Raw genomic sequence first — 18,234 nt, 5'->3', positions numbered from 1 at the left:
ACGGAAGGACAGACGGAAGGACGGATGGACGGACGGAAGGACGGACGGACGGACAACCCGAAAAAATAATGCCTCCGGCGACACTTCGTGGCGGAGGCATAAAAATGAAATAGTGCGACAAAACGTATTTAGTTTCTTGCACTTGAGTTATTTACTGCCGGAGGAAGAAAAAACAAACAAACAGCAACAACAAAAAACGTTCGAAATAAGAAACGACACGCCACTCTTTTATGTTTTGTTAGGGACTCAATACACAGCATTATGCTATCATTCAAATATACTATGAGCAGTCTTGCTTTCACAAAAAAGGAAAATCTTATTCACCTTTATTTGAAGACAAGATGGTAGTTTCTGGATTCCTAGCACCGTAGGAGAAGTCGTAGGAAAGAGAGGCTTACCATCGCTGCGGAAGGTGAATAGCTCCTCATCAAGGTCGGCTACATCTTCGTCCAAAGTGTTGGATTTCCAGCACAATTTACTTTCCTTCTTACTGTAGCTGGTATCTGGTACATGTGACGAGAGTTGACTATTGGCTTGTGTAAACGGAACTGTTTCTTCGTAGATCTCTGACCTGTCACGAATTTTTCTTGTCTTCTCTTTGACGATGGTAAATGATTGTTGTGATGAAGAATCCGTGTCGGCTTGTCCAGATAAAGAGGTTCCTTCGGGGAATGCGGACCTGCAGCTACTACGTGGTATACTTTCCATCTTACTGCAGATGGTGTCTGGTGCTTGTGACGAGAGTTGATTATCAGCCTGTCTATACGGAATTGTGTCTTCGTAGATGTCTGACCTGTCATAACTTTTTCCTGTTTTGACACTGACGATGGTAAATGATTGTTGTGATGAAGATTCCGTGTCGGCTTGTCCAGATAAAGAGGTTTCTTCGTGAAATTCGGACCTGCAGCTACTACCTGGTATACCTTCCTTCTCACTGTAGCTAGTATCTGGTACATGTGACGAAAGTTGATTATCAGCCTGTGTATACGGAATTGTGTCTTCGTAGATGTCTGACCTTACATGACCGTTTCCTATCTTGTCACTGACAATGGTAAATGATTGAATGGTTGAACTAAAAGGTGCCATCTTCCAGGACTTGGTTTTCTGCGGAATCATGTAGTTCCTCGGTGGATTGCGAAAGGTCTGTTTGGACATCAAAATATTTTGAGATTAACTCTGTCTATTACGACTCATTCATATGCATTAACAGATATTCCTACATGTGATTGCATCGGCTTTTGATATTGACATTTTGTTGTATGCCGTGTCGTCCATGTCACGTGCATGTTTTCGATGAGATTTATTGCAAAATGAATATATTGAAAGAACATTAAAAACTTAACATAGTCCTACACAAAACCAAAAAAAAAAAAAAAAAGAAAATTACGCGTTAGTCAATCCTGTAATAATTTGGTTTATCCTGTTATTACAACAACGAATTACATTCGGATTCGGCTTAGTTGGTAGTGCTGTATGTGACGGATTCAAATCCAAGGCAGGTTCAATCTTTTCATGAACGCTATTATGATAGATCGAACACGCAATCAAACTTACGAAGAGCTACAGCAAGAAAAAAAAAATCTACCTACATTCACAAGAAACTTACATGTTGGAGAACTACCTCGATCTCGCCGTGTAATTTGTCCTCCTCAATGTGGAGATACCGGTGCACTGCACCTCCCTCCTGTGTGCAGTCGATTAGCCTAGGATGAGGAAAGCCGTGCAAAGTTTTCATGACAATGCGAGCACTTATGCTCTGCTTATGCAACATATACCAGAGGAGACTATCTCTTTTGAGTAAGTTTGCCAAAAAACTTCCTAGAAGATAGACAGTTAGTGGAAGATACAGATAGCATAAAACTATGGACGTGTTGGAGACGTTATTAATATCTCTGCGTTTACACCATGTTCCCGGCGGCCACGGCAGCCCCATTTGCCCTTAACGTAGTGCGCCGTGGGTATATACAAATTTTGTAGATGAGATATTCTCCTGTCCCCACCCACCCCTTCGCATTCTAGCCTTGTTCGTTCCAGTCTTCGCCCCGGTGAACATAATAGCTACTGTATCAGACGCTGTTCTTACGGCATCTGGTCAGGCTAGACTATCGATATTTTCAGTGGCCTCCCCCTACGGACCGCCTCCAAGTTTTGTTACGGCCGTGTTTCTTTGCTTTCACCCCGTTTAATCACGGCATACAAGATTGTTCATCAGCACCAGAACTGCCGTGACATTTTTTTTTTTTTTGACTGTTTAAAACTCGAACAATCACGGCCTGTTACGCTTGCCCATCCCGTCTCATCGCATTGTTTCAAGTCCATCCGAGGCGTTTTGTCCACGGTGGTTTGAAACGGGGCTGCCATGGTTACCGGGAACCTGGTGTGTTGCATGGGGTGCACGTCATTGCAGTAGTTTGACACCCACGAATCATACAGTCATGGCAAAATGGCCCATGACTCCCACAGTAGGCCCACGAGTTCGACACTGAGCAAAAAGGCCCACTAGCATGACTAGATCGCCAGTAAAGCCCTTTAAGTGATGTAATGTCGATTTTTTTTTTATTTGCCTATAGTGTCGAACTCCTTGATCTTGCTTAACTAGTTGTTTCATTTTTCAATCTGAGAAGATGACTGGATAGCGCACAATTATTCAGCTGCACTCTGTGGTCTTCTATAGGGTCAAGTTTAATGTGCGGCGAGACCACTTCACCGGGTTACATGGCATCCTGCTCTTTTCGATGAATGAATGAAGTTGGATCTTTTACTTGCATGAGTTGTGACTCTCTCACACACGTGACCTCCATTTCAAGTCACATCCGAGGGACAGAGTGTTTTGCCTCTTGCTAGAGGGTACGGTATGATTACACACAACATTGCTCATAATAATTGACTTGGGAATCCTTTGGATCTGGGGGCAGACGCTCGACCGAATGAGACAAATAACTGCTCACAGCGTAATGTCGGATTCGTAAAGCTTTTCTTGCCTAGTGTCGGACTATTGGGGCTTTCTTTGCCTGCTGTTGCACTCATGGGCCTTATTTTTCCAGTGTGAAGCCCATGGGCTGTAGGAATCGTGGGTTGTGTGACTCATGTATATATTTTTATTATTATTATTATTATTATTATTATTATTATCATTATTATTATCATTATTATAATTATCATTATTACTATTATCATTATTATTATCATTATTATTTGCAATGTCGAACTCGTAGGCTGTATGACTCGTTGGTGTCGGTCTCCCAAGGTTTACCCCGTTACGTGAAGGTAATCATGAAATACTCACTCAATGTTCGACATGTACCGGCTCGCTCTAAACTCACTGAGTGTGTGGACCAACCAATTTTCATCAACTCTTAAGCTGACTAACTTCAGTTTTTTTAGACACGGAATATTCATTCTGGAGCGATCCAGAAACTTGACAGCTTCTTCTGACAATCTTCCATTACACCCGCTGATAGTGAGACATTTGAGCTTGCCATCGGTTTGTCTCAAGCCGGTGGCCACGCTCGTTATTACGGCGTTCAGATTGTCAAGGTTGGGATTATTTTCAACGGACAGCTCCTGAAGACTTGGAAGAGATGCTATTAGTCCCACGTATTGATAGGAGTGTTCGAGAGGTCCTACTGTGAGACGAGTAACGGTGATGAGCTTCGGCGCAATGCAGAAATTCAACGACGACTCCCATATCTTCATTTCTTGCAGGTTCTTGCATGACACTAGACTGCGCCATAATTGATCGGTGAGTCCGTGATCTAGATGGCAATACATCAACTCGACAGACGTAGCCTGAAAGAGAAAGTGCGAGACAGGACTTTGCTATTTCTAGCGCTGGAATTTGCTTATAACAGTCACGTGTAAAAACGTTATTACGCTTTGTTCACCTTGTGGAAGCATGCGATGTGATCTACGAAGTGGTGGGTTACATATAACCCAATATTCTGATAAAATTTCCTTGTTAAACAAGCACATAGCAGTGATGTACTCGACGCAGGTCTCCAAAAATTACCTTTAACAGTTTAAGGGATGACTAATAGTTACATACTAATATGCAGGATTGAGTGAAGGAGTACATATAACGCATAATTCTGCCATGATTTTAGATGAACTCGTGATCACGCGGTACGTGCAGGCCAAACGTGACAATGCCAGATATGAAAACTTGTGCTAAATAAAGATAAATTGACAGGCAAGAAAACAAAAACAAAGCTACCCCCCCCCCAAAAAAAAAAATACATACACACACACAAACACAAGAAAACAGAATCTTCTAAAAAAACCCAAAGCGAAATAAAAATCGTTGAACGAACCTATTGATAAACGCAACCCACTCCCCTTAAGAAATAAAAAATCGATAGATTAACAAAGGGTATACTAGTAGTTGAAATTAGACCAATCTGTATTATGTCAAATGTGGTGACAGTTTACCGGTAAGCTGTCCATTGTCTAGCAAGATGGGTCTATGTCATTATATTGTCTATGTTGCTCTTGGAGTCAATTCTTTTATAGTCATAAATCAATGATTTGCTTTAGCGTTGTTTTCTAGATTTGTAAAATGAATATCATTGTAACAATTTCGTTCGTTATTTCGAAACTGTAATTCTTCTTCTTTTTTCAGCTTTTAACAAAAAATGGTTGACGTAGTTCTGAAAAAGTGTTGGATTTCTGGCCAGCCCTGCTCTACATAGATGTCCATCTATAGACAGATTAGTTTCTGTGTACGTTGTGACTAAACTTAATAAAAAAACAACAACTGTATTTTGTATAAGTTTTCATTTGCAGGTTCAGTTAGTGATGAATCAGTGTCGCAAGCTAAAAAAGAAAAAAAAATGAGCATTGAGATCTACGGGCATGTACAGCAACGAAAAGTAGACCTTACATTTCGTAGATCAGACAACATGGTTCTAGGGAAGAAGAAGAAAACTAACAAGGCGACTGGTATCCCTCCGCCATAATGCATGGTTCTCCTAATAGGTCTGTAGTACAATGTCTTGACAATGTGTAATGACAGTTTCACGTCATTGGCAAACTATCCAATGATAGGTTTGTCACAGATGACAAACAATTGTGTTGAATGTTCACTTTCTTTGAACTAGGTTTAATTGGATGAGTCGAGGTCTAAGAGTGAAGGTACTTGGGGATTTCAGGAATTTTACTTGACTTTTGACCTTTTTATAAGTTTATGCATTGAGCAATTTCCAAGGTTTGGAGAAAAAATATACTTTCAATATCAAATAGTAAAACTGTAGCATTTTAACCCAGCCTTTGAACCTAGACCTTTTTCCATATGACCCTAAAATTACCAAGAGAATTACTGTCAAAGAACGTGCATAAATATATATCAAGTTTCATGATGATACCTTAAGTCACCTTGTTCCAGTCAGAATATGGAAGAAAAAAAAAAATGAAATTTTAACATGTTCCCTTGACCTTTTGACCTTTGACCTCATGACCCGAAACTCTCTCTAGGGAATCCTCATTTGGTAGTACATGTATCTACATACACTAAGTTTCAAGAAAATACCTTCAGGCATTGCATTATAGATATGAGGGATACAGTAAAATCTTTGAGAATTTGACCTTGACCTTGTGACTTTTGACCTTAATCATGTACACCCAAAAGTTGATAGGCACAACTTTGCCCACTTCTACATATACAATGCCAAGTTTCATAAGGATATCTCAAACGGTTTTGTAGTTACGCTATTCAAAATTTGATTACGGACGGAAGGACAGACGGAAGGATGGACGGACGGACGAAAGGAGGGACGGACGGGCGGAAGGACGGACGGACGGACTGACAACCCGAAAAAATAATGCCTACGGCGACACTTCGTGGCGGAGGCATAAAAATGAAATTGTGCGACAAAACGTATGTGGTTTCGTACACTCGAGTTATTGGTTCAATAGTTTGAAATCGTTACTGCCGGAGGAAGAAAAGACAAACAAACAAACAACAACAACAACAACAAACGCTCGAAATGAGAAACGACACGCCACTCTTTTATGTTTTGTTAGGGACTCAATACACAGCATTATGCTATCATTCAAGTATACTATGAGCAGTCTTGCTTTCACAAAAAAGGAAAATCTTATTCACCTTTATTTGAAGACAAGATGGTAGTTTCTGGATTCCTAGCACCGTAGGAGAAATCGTAGGAAAGAGAGGCTTACCATCGCTGCGGAAGGTGAATAGTTCCTCATCAAGGTCGGCTACATCTTCGTCCAAAGTGTTGGATTTCCAGCACAATTTACTTTCCTTCTTACTGTAGCTGGTATCTGGTACATGTGACGAGAGTTGATTATTGGCCTGTTTAAACGGAACTGTTTCTTCGTAGATCTCTGATCTGTCACGATTTTTTCTTGTCTTCTCTTTGACGATGGTAAATGATTGTTGTGATGCTGATTCCGTGTCGGCTTGTCCAGATAAAGAGGTTCCTTCGGGGAATGCGGACCTGCAGCTACTACCTGGTATACCTTCCTTCTCACTGCAGCTGGTATCTGGTGCTTGTGACGAGAGTTTATTATCAGCCTGTGTAAACAGAATTGTGTCTTCGTAGATCTCTGATCTGTCATGACTGTTTCCTATCTTGTCACTGACAATGGTACATAATTGCTGTGATGCTGATTCCGTTTCGGCTTGTCCAGATATAGAGGTTTCTTCGTGAAATTTGGACCTGCAGCCACTACCTGGTACACTCTCCTTCTCACTGTCGCTGGTATCTGGTACATGTGACGAGAGTTGATTATCAGCCTGTGTAAACGGAATTGTGTCTTCGTAGATGTCTGACTTGTCATGATCGTTTCCTATCTTGTCAGTGACAATGGTAAATGATTGTGATGATGATTCCGTGTTGGCTTGTTTAGATAGAGATGTTTCTTCGTGAAATTCGGACCTGCAGCTACTACCTGGTATACCTTCCTTCTCACTGTAGCTGGTATCTGGTACATGTGACGAAAGATGATTATCAGCCTGTGTAAACGGAATTGTGTCTTCGTAGATGTCTGACCTGTCATGACTTTTTCCTGTTTTGACACTGACGATGGTAAATGATTGTTGGGATGATGATTCCGTGTCGGATTGTCCAGATAAAGAGGTTTCTTTATGTAATTCGGACCTGCAGCTACTACCTCGTATACTTTCCACCTCACTGTAGCTGGTATCTGGTACATGTGTCGAGAGTTGGTCATCAGCTTGTGTAAACAGAATTGTCTCTACATATATTTTGGATCTGTCACTATTGTTTCTTTCTGTCTTCTCACTGAAGATCGTAGATGGGACTTCAGCTTGTTCAGATAAAGAGGTTTCTCTGTGAAATTCGGACCCATTACTCGCTGGTATACATTCTTTCTCACGGTAGGTAGCATCCGGTATATGAGGTGTGGGTTGATTGTCAGCTTGCAGAAACGCAGCTGCCTCTCCGTGGATCTCTGACCAGTCCCGACATTGTCTTCTTGTATTCTCATAGGAGGTGGTAGATAGTACTTGTGATGAAAATTCCTTGTCAGCCAATTGTTCAAATAAAGAGGTTTCTTCGTGAAATTCGGACTTGATACTGTAGCTTGTACGATCCAGCGATGTGAATCCGGAGTCAGATTGTGTAGACGTGGGAATCTCGTCGTAAATTTTGAGAGTGCCTTTGGTATGACTGTCACTGGGGTCAGAATGTAACTCATCCTTTCGACCATTCGACGGTGATTTGGTCGTTATACCTACCAAGACGACGTTACTGTGTAGAGCATCGTCAGTAGCTGCTCCTGTTTATGATTGCAAAACAAAGTACACATTCCTTTAATTCATTTCTGTTGCATCTGTACCGAACTATGGTTAACGGCATTGCTTCAGGAGAACATCTGATCAAATGTTTCGTGACTTGCTTTCCAAACCAACGTGAAATATGTACTTTCGAATATCCAACAGTTGTCTATTCAATAGTTCAGTGGTGCAACCAATCAAAGGCGGAATCACACCTCCTTGGCGCAATCGATACCTTTGATATGAATCGTTGCTGATATATTCGCAATCGTGAAAAACAGTAATTTCACTTCATAGTTAATTTAAGTAGCTTTTAATTCACTTAAGTATTGTTTAAAGGTAAAATGAGATCATGTAAATGGCATTGACTTTTTATTCTACTCTCTAAGACTATGAAATAGCAGTCAAGCATGTCAATATGTTCACTTTGTTGTCGTTATTTTGTTCCTGAAACGTGCTCGCCTGATTTATTGTAATGCTGACGCCTAAACGTAGTCCGAATCTCATTTTTTCCCCATTTAGATCTTAAACCATGTGTCAAGCTTGCAAAACAAATCAAGAGTTTAGTTTATCATTGTCAAATTTTACATTCAGAGCTACAAGATATTATAATTATTTTTATGTATGTTCTAACTTTTTATTTTATTTTTCCATAGGCTGTTTTAAGATCTTTTGTCATGTTTATACTCACATGAGGCCGAAATAACATGTTTTTCGATATCTCAGTCATTTCAAGACCGATTTTAATCAAATAAACGTTGAATTCCTCTTAGAATTGTATGGTTTTAAACATTTCAATATGGGAAAAGTGGTGACATTTGAACATTTTCCTTTGACCTTTGACCCCATGGCCAAAATCTTTTCCTACAGAATCACTGTGCAGCAATGCATGTGATACTGCAGTGCCTTGAGAAAAGGAAGCAAGTAACAAAAAGTGGTTTAGTAGTAAATGTGCAAAAAGTGTTTTTCCCTCAGCTCTCCTTTTCAAACAGTAATAATTTCTCAGTGTAAGGTTGTTCAAATACTACTAAAATGACACAAAAAAAAAACTACTACCTTACACTGAGAAATTATTACTGTTTGAAAAGGAGAGCTAAAGTAATGTTGTTCAAATACTACTAAAATGCACTTTCTAGGCAACCACTTACTTTCACATAAATTGCTATTTATGTATGAAATATGGCACTTGCTTCCTTCTGTCAAGGTACTATGATGATACGACACTCAAAATACTATGACAAAAGGAAGCAACGTCATTAGCATTTAAAATAGCCCAATATACACAAATGGTCAAAGGATATTTGATACATCTTCCTGGTTTCGTTTTTAATATTTTTGTTAAAATTTTGAAAACAAAGAAAGGGTTTGATAGAATTATGGAGGAGGGGTTAGGCTTTAGAAGGGAAATTTACAGCTCGTTAAAGATCTCTTTGTGCGTAATATGTGAGTATGGATGCGTGTACTGATTTCTTAACTTCTTTATCTCTACACTCCCTCCCCTCACCCCGAACTCGCATTATATGATACATATTATATGCGGTTTTCCCTTTCCATTCTCTTGTTCAAAAAAAAGTCATTGTCATTTCATCTCCTCTTCCCCGCATACTGCTAGTACTCGACTTTCTTTCATGTCCTCACTTCTCCAGTTTCATTTTCTTTCAAAATAATGATCACTGCTATTCTTGCTCAATTTCGTCCACTCAATGATTCTCGCTCTTTTTCTCTGCCTGTTTCCCCCTCTATCCTACTTTCATTTTGACAATGTTTTCTACATATAGCATTCACATTTTGGCTTACTGTATTAAAAATGTCAACTTATATGGAAGATGATGCAAGTACACTATCAGCGACTGTACCCTGATTTATCTTACTAGTCATTGATCTGTTTTGTTTTTGTCTTTTAATTGGTGCATGATATCATTCCTTTATACATTGGTCTATCTAAGGTCCCACACTCATAACAGGAAGTAAGTGACCACAGGGAGTTGTGTAGTAAAGTATTGGTAAAGCTGACTTGTAGTGTAATTCCTGTATAATATGTACTCTCAGCCAGTGGCGTATCTAGGGAAAACGGCGCCCGGGGCAAGCACGAAAATTGCGCCCCTAATTTCTGAAAAAGTGTTCAACCCCAAACCCATCCCGGTAGGGACTTTAAACAAAGTCCACATGATGCTTTTTCAAGCACTTAAAAGGGATCTTTTGAGGGTGATTTAAATGTAATGAATTTTGATAGATTTTGGCGAGCGAGCGCAGCGAGCGAGCCGAAAATTTTTGTATTTCAGCTTACAAAACATGGAATTCTTGTCATTTTTTGCTTACCAAATCTAACAATTCTAATCAAGATATAGTGACAGCCTTATAGATATCGATTTATACCAAAAAACTGAGGACTTTAAAAAATACTCTAAATTAGTGCGCGCGAGTGAGCTGAAATTTATAAATGTCCTCGTCATCATCACGTATTGTTCTTATCTTTTTTTGTATATAAATTTTGGCGAGCGAGCCGAAAATTTTTGTATTTCAGCTTACAAAACATGGAATTCTTGTCATTCTTTGCTTATTAAATCTCACAATTATAGTTACGACCTTATAGATAACGATTTATACCAACAAACTGAGGACTTGAAAAAATACTCTAAATTAGTACGAGCGAGTGAGCCGAAATTTGTATATTTCTGCGTCATCATTACGTTTTTTTCTTATCTTTTTTGATTTTTTTTTTGCGCCCCCTCCCCCGTATGTTCGAAACCGTTGGCGCCCTCTTTTGATCCAATCGGCGATCGCTTCAGAACGAATGAAATTGCAGTCGCTGCTCCGTGTAACATTTTTCCTGCTAAATATAAAATGACATGAGTGAACACAATACACATTGTCATTTTGTCCGCGTCATCGTCACGTTTTGTTCTTATCTTCTTCTCTTTTTTTATACAAATTTTGGCGAGCGAGCGCAGCGAGCGAGCCGAAAATTTTTGTATTTCAGCTTACAAATCATGAAACTTGAAAAAATACTCTAAATTAATACGAGCGAGTGAGCCCAAATTTGTATATTTCCGCGTCATCATTACGTTTTGTTCTTATCCTGTTTGATTTGTTGTTGTTTTTTTCCCCCGTATGTTCGAAACCGTTGACGCCCTCTTTTGATCCAATTGGCGATCGCTTCAGAACGAATGAAATTGCAGCCGCTGTTCCGTGAAACATTTTGCCTGCTAAATATAAAATGACATGTGTGAACACAATAGACACTGTCATTTTGTCATCATCACGTTTTGTTCTTACCTTCTTTTTTATATAAATTTTGGCGAGCGAGCGCATTGAGCGAGCCGAAAATTTTTGAAGTTCAGGTCACAGAACATGGAATTTTTGTGTGAACACAATAAACATTGTCATTTTGTCCGCGTCATCATGTTTTGTTTTTATCTTGTTTGATTTGGTTTTCTGCCCCCCCCCCCCACCATTCTCCCTCCCCCTTCCGGGCGAGTTTTTGTCTTCCTCCTCTTCTTCTTTTTCTTCTTCTTTTCTTTTTTTCTTCTTCTTCTTCGTTTTTTTCTTTTTTTTTCTTCTTCTTCTTTTTTTTTCGTTTTTTTTTTTTGCGCCCCCAAGGAGTGGCGCCCGGGGCACGTGCCCCCCTTGCCCCCCCCCTAGATTAATATTGTATACGCCACTGCTCTCAGCCAATGTGTAACAAATAAGGCCACCGTGCACAGTTTCATAGTAGCAGATATTGGTACAAACTTGAAGAGTGTTGATTCGATTCTACGCTTTCTACACAGCAGTCACATTTAGCTACTTAAAGATTGTCCACTTATACGATAAAATGATGTAACACTGTTTGGTACACCTCAATAATATGTTATAAAGTCTTGAGATAATATTGACTGATCCTTCACACAGAGAAAAAGCCCAAACAAAAACCAAACTGGCAGACAATGACAATGACCTTGTCATTGTCATTTAGTCTGGACAGGGTCACTGAGCAAATGGAGCTCTCTGATTGGCTGGTTGCACCATACCTACAGCTGGCTTGCTGCATTGTGACTGACTGACTGGATAAAAGCCACTTGCGTCCTTCTGTCAAAGTATTATGACAATATGTGTACAGTTGCTTCCTTTTGACACATAAAATTTAAATTTCATAATTCAGAAGCAAAGTAACATTATTTCTGCAATTGCTCACATGTTAGGCATGCCTTAAATACCTCAAAAAGTAAAAAACAAAAACAAAAACAAAACACCAACAACTCAATTCTGATAAAAATGTCACTTGCTTCCATTTGTCAAAGTAGGGCAGTATATACCTATATGTTTGTGCATCGAGTAATCTCCAAGTATCGAGAAAAAAGTGTCATTTCACTAAAGGAATAGTAGAATTTCAGCATTTTTATCCTAACCTCTAATCCTTACCTTTTACCCAATGGCCTAGAATGTTCCCATTCTCCCACAGAATATCATTTAGTAATAGGCCTACACATATACATTACATTTCAAGAAAATACCTATAGGCATTGCATAGATATAAGAGAAATAGTGCGATTTTAAGGATTTGACCCTGACCTCTGACCGTTGATCTTTCACTCCATGACACAAGGAGTCCTAAGAGAATCATTGACAGGTAAAGTACATGCATATTTACTAAGTTTCATAAAGATACCATGAGTCATTTCAGAGACATGGAGAGAAAAAAAGTGAAATTTTTAGCATTTACACTTGACCTTTGACCTTCGATCTCAGACTCCATGGCCCAAAACTTGCCTAGAGAATATTTATCTGGTAATACATTTACCCTAAGTTTCAAGAAAATATACCTTTAAGCTTTGCATAATGGGGTAAATAGTTACATTTAAAGAAGCTGACCTTGACCTTTACCTTTGACCTTGAGCGTGTACAACCAAAAGTTGACAGGCACAATTTCGTCCACTCACACATATATATATATATATATATATATATATATATATTCCAAGCTTCATTGGGTGCCTCAAACAATTTAAGTTATGCTGTCACAAGGACGGAAGGACGGACGGACGGACGGACAATCCGAAAACACTTCGTCAGTTAAAGAGTAAATCCAGTCCAAATAGAAGTTAGTCTGATAAAAAAGAGCAAAATCTTATGACTTCAACAGTAAAAATTTGACTGAAATCGGATGAAAAATAAGGAGGTTATGACATTTTAAAGTTTTGCTAATTTCTGCAAAACAGTTCTTGTACAGTGGATATGAATATGCAATGAGTGAGCTAACCATGTCATACCCTCAAAATTTTCCATTGATCGTGTACAAAAATATGATGAATATTCAATGTTTCTGTCATTGAAGTCTGAAGTATGATTTTATTCCTGGTTGAATAACTTCAAAATAATGATCAGTTGGATATACGAGGATTTGAGCCTCGGGCATAATTGTGTTCAAATTAAAAAATGTAAATTTCAAAATTTTATGTAAAAACTATATGGTAAGTTGTGAAGGAATGACATGCTCACTTTGTCATTTGCATATTCATATTGACCGGTCAAGAACTGTTTCCCCAAAAATAGCAAAACTTCAAAATGTCATAACTTCCGTATTTTTCATCCGATTTTGATCAATATTGCACCGTTGCACTCGTAAGATTTTACTCTTTCTTATCATACTAACTTATATTTGGACTGTCTAAAGATGTAAGAAGAACAAGCATTATCAAACTTACTCGTCTCTTTGGATTGCAGATGATAAGTCCGTTGTTTAGGTCTTAACTTCTTAAACATGTTTGGTTACAGCGTCACGCCACGTCGTAGAAAAAGTTACATGCTGCGAACGGTCATCCCAGCATACTGAAGCCCGAGATCCTAGGCTGGGTAATAAGATTATGACGATGGAACAGATATCTTATATTTAGCTCTCAAGAACAATACAACTTAATAGGAATTATGACAGTTAGATTGAATGAAAATTTGTTGTATCAGGTAATCTATTTCAAACCTCTTTGTATATCTAATGATCCGCTTAGTAGCATCGTGAGGGGTCACCCCTGATATTTTTGCACTACGTATATACAGCGTGATAAGTAGCACAGTGTGCATCACGGAATTCTTTATAGCGCATTTGGACAGTGAAATTATTTTATTCATCATCATTTTGATGGCCCTATAATAATCATTTCCTTTTGGGAAAATAATGAAGAACACATTTTCTGTACTTTTCACATGAACTTTATCATAGGAATACGTCTACACTGTTAGGGATTTTGATGATAGTATTATTAATTATTGCCAACGTCTTGTGAGTTGGGCCATATTGGCCAAAGAGTCTGCTTTCATGGTTATGTAATGCTTTGGAATGCAACGGTTCTGGCCCCAATTTCATAAAAGTTTATAAGATTGCAACTCTTGCTGGAATGGCAACTGTCATAGTAACGACAAGAAGCCACCTTCCTGATTGGCTGTTGCTATTGGAAGTTGCCATTCCAGCCAGAGTTGCTGTGCTAACATCTTATTATGAAACGGGGCTCATGTCTCGCTTTCCCTTCCCGCATCTGCTATTCTTTCTATTCTGTCGGTAACTCCTTCTTTCCCTTCCAAATCCCTTCGGTCTTCCCAACTGTTGCTTTTGTAATCGCAAGTCCCTCTCTCCCTTCCATACTCCCTTTGATTTTTCAAATTGTCCCTTCTTAGTGGCGGATCCAGAGGGCGGCGCAACCGGCGCACGCCTCCCTTTATTTGTCGTTATAGACAAAAGAAATAAAAAGAAAAAAAAATGAAATGAAACCCGGAAGTGGCACCAGAAATATTAGTCACGCCCCCCTTTACAGAATTCCTGGATCCGCCCCTGCTTCTGTTATCCTCTCCTTCGGGACCACTGTCCTCGATCCACTGACCTGACCTGTCCTTCCAGTAGGCCGTGTTCTCAACTTGACCTTAGCGAATTAGGTCAAGGACGAAGTACTTAGATCCAGCCTTGTGGCCAAATATCTTTACCTTCTTGGGGCTTGGTCGCGTGCCGCCAAGGCCAGGCCCAGGGATGTACACCACAAAGACATGTTAAACAAGGAGATGTAAACAGCTGAAGGGTATAAATACCGACTCTTTGTAGAAATCTAAAGATTCGGCCCAGTGATTCTGCCTAGGCCTACTGATTCTCAATTTTGACACTGCAAGTCAGTGGTCTACAAAGAGACTAGAATAAACTTGCTGTCATGCCCGGAAGATGTTGCGTCCACTTCATTCACTGCTCTCTTTAAACCGGTCAGACTGAACTGACAGATTGAACCCCATAAATTACGTGCATTATATTCTTTGAAAGAACTGATAATACCTTGCTACTACATTCACACGCTGTTAGTTAACAGCAATTGCACGCTCATGCACTCAAAATGCACATAATGTTGCTGTGCTAGTTTATCACACGCATGTATACAAACCAATAACAACTGAACCAATGACGCGTTTGGCGAGCCAAGTACTATTGCACAAACTAAATACTCTCCATTGCAGCTTGCGGCGGTTCATAAATGCACTACTCTGTAGCAACACAAAACTATGGCATCAAAACGGTAACGAAATATGGTAATTAAGTTACATGACTAACATACAAAACATTTAACTTTTACATCGCCTTTTTTTTTTTCTCTGCTTCGATATGAACTTAATGATCTCTAGCCTGCTGTTGAAACCTTTGAGTTTACCTCTCATTCCATACAGTGAAGAAAACAATTGCATTCCACGTATTGCCATTAGATTCCAGTTGTATTAATCCTTGACGTTGGTGTGCAAGTTAAAGCAATGGGGTACGCTGCAAGCACTCAAGAAAGCTGTCATAATCACTACCCCGCGGCGACTATAAAAGGGTTGATTCGCTCTTGATTGCGGAAGTGGAAGATGCACGGAAAGTCACATAATGGATTGTTTTTAAACAACGTGATCTCACAGGATGTGAACAGTATAAAGGCCTATGATTCAGATACGATGTTTGCTTGGCACTCAGTATAGTCCTTTCAAAAATTATGCTGATGGTGATGAATCAAACCGAAAGTCTCGCCACGCTTTGTTATGAGGGCTTTACATATCACAATAACAGACTGCATGATAATTATGTACTCAAGGAGCTCCTTTTTGTACGCAATAAAGATTTCGAAATGAAGAGTTTTCAAGCCTTTGATCTTTGATATTAATCGGAAACATAGGTTTCCTACCCTTTTTGGTATCATTTCAGAAATTTCCCTATGTTTCACATCTAATTTCTCATATCATTCGTAGTTTAATTAACCTCATGCAGTTCAATTCATTTCTGTTTCCAACACCACAATCATTCCAAGCATAGTTTGAACAGCTAGAAGTATTTTGTTGGTAGTTAAAACATGAGCAAAATGAGCATCTTCGCATAGGTTTCTTCCACTTTTTCGTATTATTTCATGAATTTGAAAAATTTACGCAGTACCCTCTGCATGCTAAGGATAAGAACCAGAACTTGCTTTCGGGCGGAAGCTCGGTGGTCTAATGGAGATGACACTTGTCCAAAGATCAGGAGATCGTAGGTTCGAATCCTGCCCGAGTAGGGGCCTACGTACGCCCATTTTTTTTTCATTTTAATCATGGCTACTACTAAAAAGACTGATCAATTCGGTGCTTATTCACGTCGGTGTATAGGACAATTCGTCAATCATTTTTTTTTTTTCATCTCATTCCATGTCATTTCTTTTCATTTCATTTCATTTACTTCAGCACGGCACATGATTCAACCATGTGTGTTTTACACACACACACACGCACGCACACGCACTCTATCTGTCTGTCTGTGTCTCTCCTCTTTCATATATATATTTGACTCATAAATATTTATATATATAACGATAACAGTGTATTATATCAAATATCACTTTTCGTATTCATGGAGTTTAAAATCACTCAGGTTGCTATTTGATGACGAAAATGTTAAATGAAAATAATTTTCCAACAACCTGTCATGTGACAAAGTTTGTGACTTTACATTACATTGATATAACAAATTTGTTTTTTCAAAATTTAAAACATGAAAATTTAATGAATACGATTATGCTAACCAAAACAAATATGTGCAATTGATTAAGCTAAGATCGAATGACTACTTATGTTAAGTAATTGTACAACGAGAATGATAACTACATATTTAGTGTGCTGTTAACAAAAACAACAACAAAAAGGAGCATAGCCATGAAAATGGGAAAAGAGTAACATTCAAGGACATAAGCAGAACTGATGCTTCTTTGGATGCGTGAGAGTGCTGTTTCTTTTCGTCTTTTATCAACCAATGTATTAATGATGAAATGTCATAATAATGATATCGTAATAATAATCACATTAAATATTTGATTAATATCTTACCTATAAACCAACTTGAAGTTGCTTGTAGTATATTTACTCACTATCGGTAAGCTTGAATGATATAATTACTATCAACGATCTTCATGCAACCGAAGCACTCAAATGATCTTCCCCCCCCCCTTCCAAAAAAGGGGGAGAAAATTAGTGTATATTCATGTAGATATACGATACATATACAATACACACACACACACACACACACACACACACACATACACACATGTATGTGTGCATATGTGGGCCCCGCGTGTGTGTGTTCTCTTTAGTGTAGATTTAAGCGAGAAATGAGAGCATTTACACAGTTATTACTGCATATAATGTTTGATTTGCTTCTGCACATGCCCAAATTCAGAATTTCATATAACTCTTTGTGTGTGCGTCATAGATAATAATAATAGATAATAATAGATAATAATAATCATAGATAATAATTTTTCAACTCAAATGGAATGGACATCTTGTATTAAGGAATAGAAGGAATTAGTGCCATCCTATCGTTACGCTACATGTCTGAATTATCGCGCATGTGCAGAACACCATTTTTAACCTAAAAACCGTAGCAGATCTAAAGCTCGATATTGTGTCACCTCGTGAGGGGAATTTTCTTAGTTTTAAATCGTGTTAAATGTGATTGGCTTAGTTAACTTTTCTTCTTCGTCAATCGTGATCAAAGTCAAAGGACTTTGTTTACTCAGCCAAAGATCATCGTTAAGGATGCTTCTGACATAGTAACATATTCTATACAACATTAGACACGTTTGCCTAGCGTGACAGTTGCAATATTAATGTCTTTCATTTCTTCTTACATGTTTTTCTTTTCACAAGGAACACTTACAAATAAGTCTATCAAAATATCTCGTTACTATCCCTTACAAACATATCAACAGTTGCTTAAAACAACTTTGGTATCATGCAAGTAAACATTTCTATCATCAATGCTGTTTGCTGGAAGTTGTATTCTAACAGTTCGACGTATGCACTGTTAACAGCAAGTTCTTCGATATCTGAGTTTTTGCAAAGGGTTAAACAATAAACACTTTTAGCGATCCATTTCCTCATTGCTTTCGCAGTATGAATATGCTTGAACTTTATTCTTTACCAATAGATTGCGTATCTTGTGTGTTGAGCTGACTGCTCAAATATAT

Source organism: Diadema setosum, chromosome 7 (genome assembly GCF_964275005.1).
Source record: "Diadema setosum chromosome 7, eeDiaSeto1, whole genome shotgun sequence".
Taxonomy (NCBI): domain Eukaryota; kingdom Metazoa; phylum Echinodermata; class Echinoidea; order Diadematoida; family Diadematidae; genus Diadema; species Diadema setosum.
Note: the sequence above shows the minus strand (reverse complement) of the source record.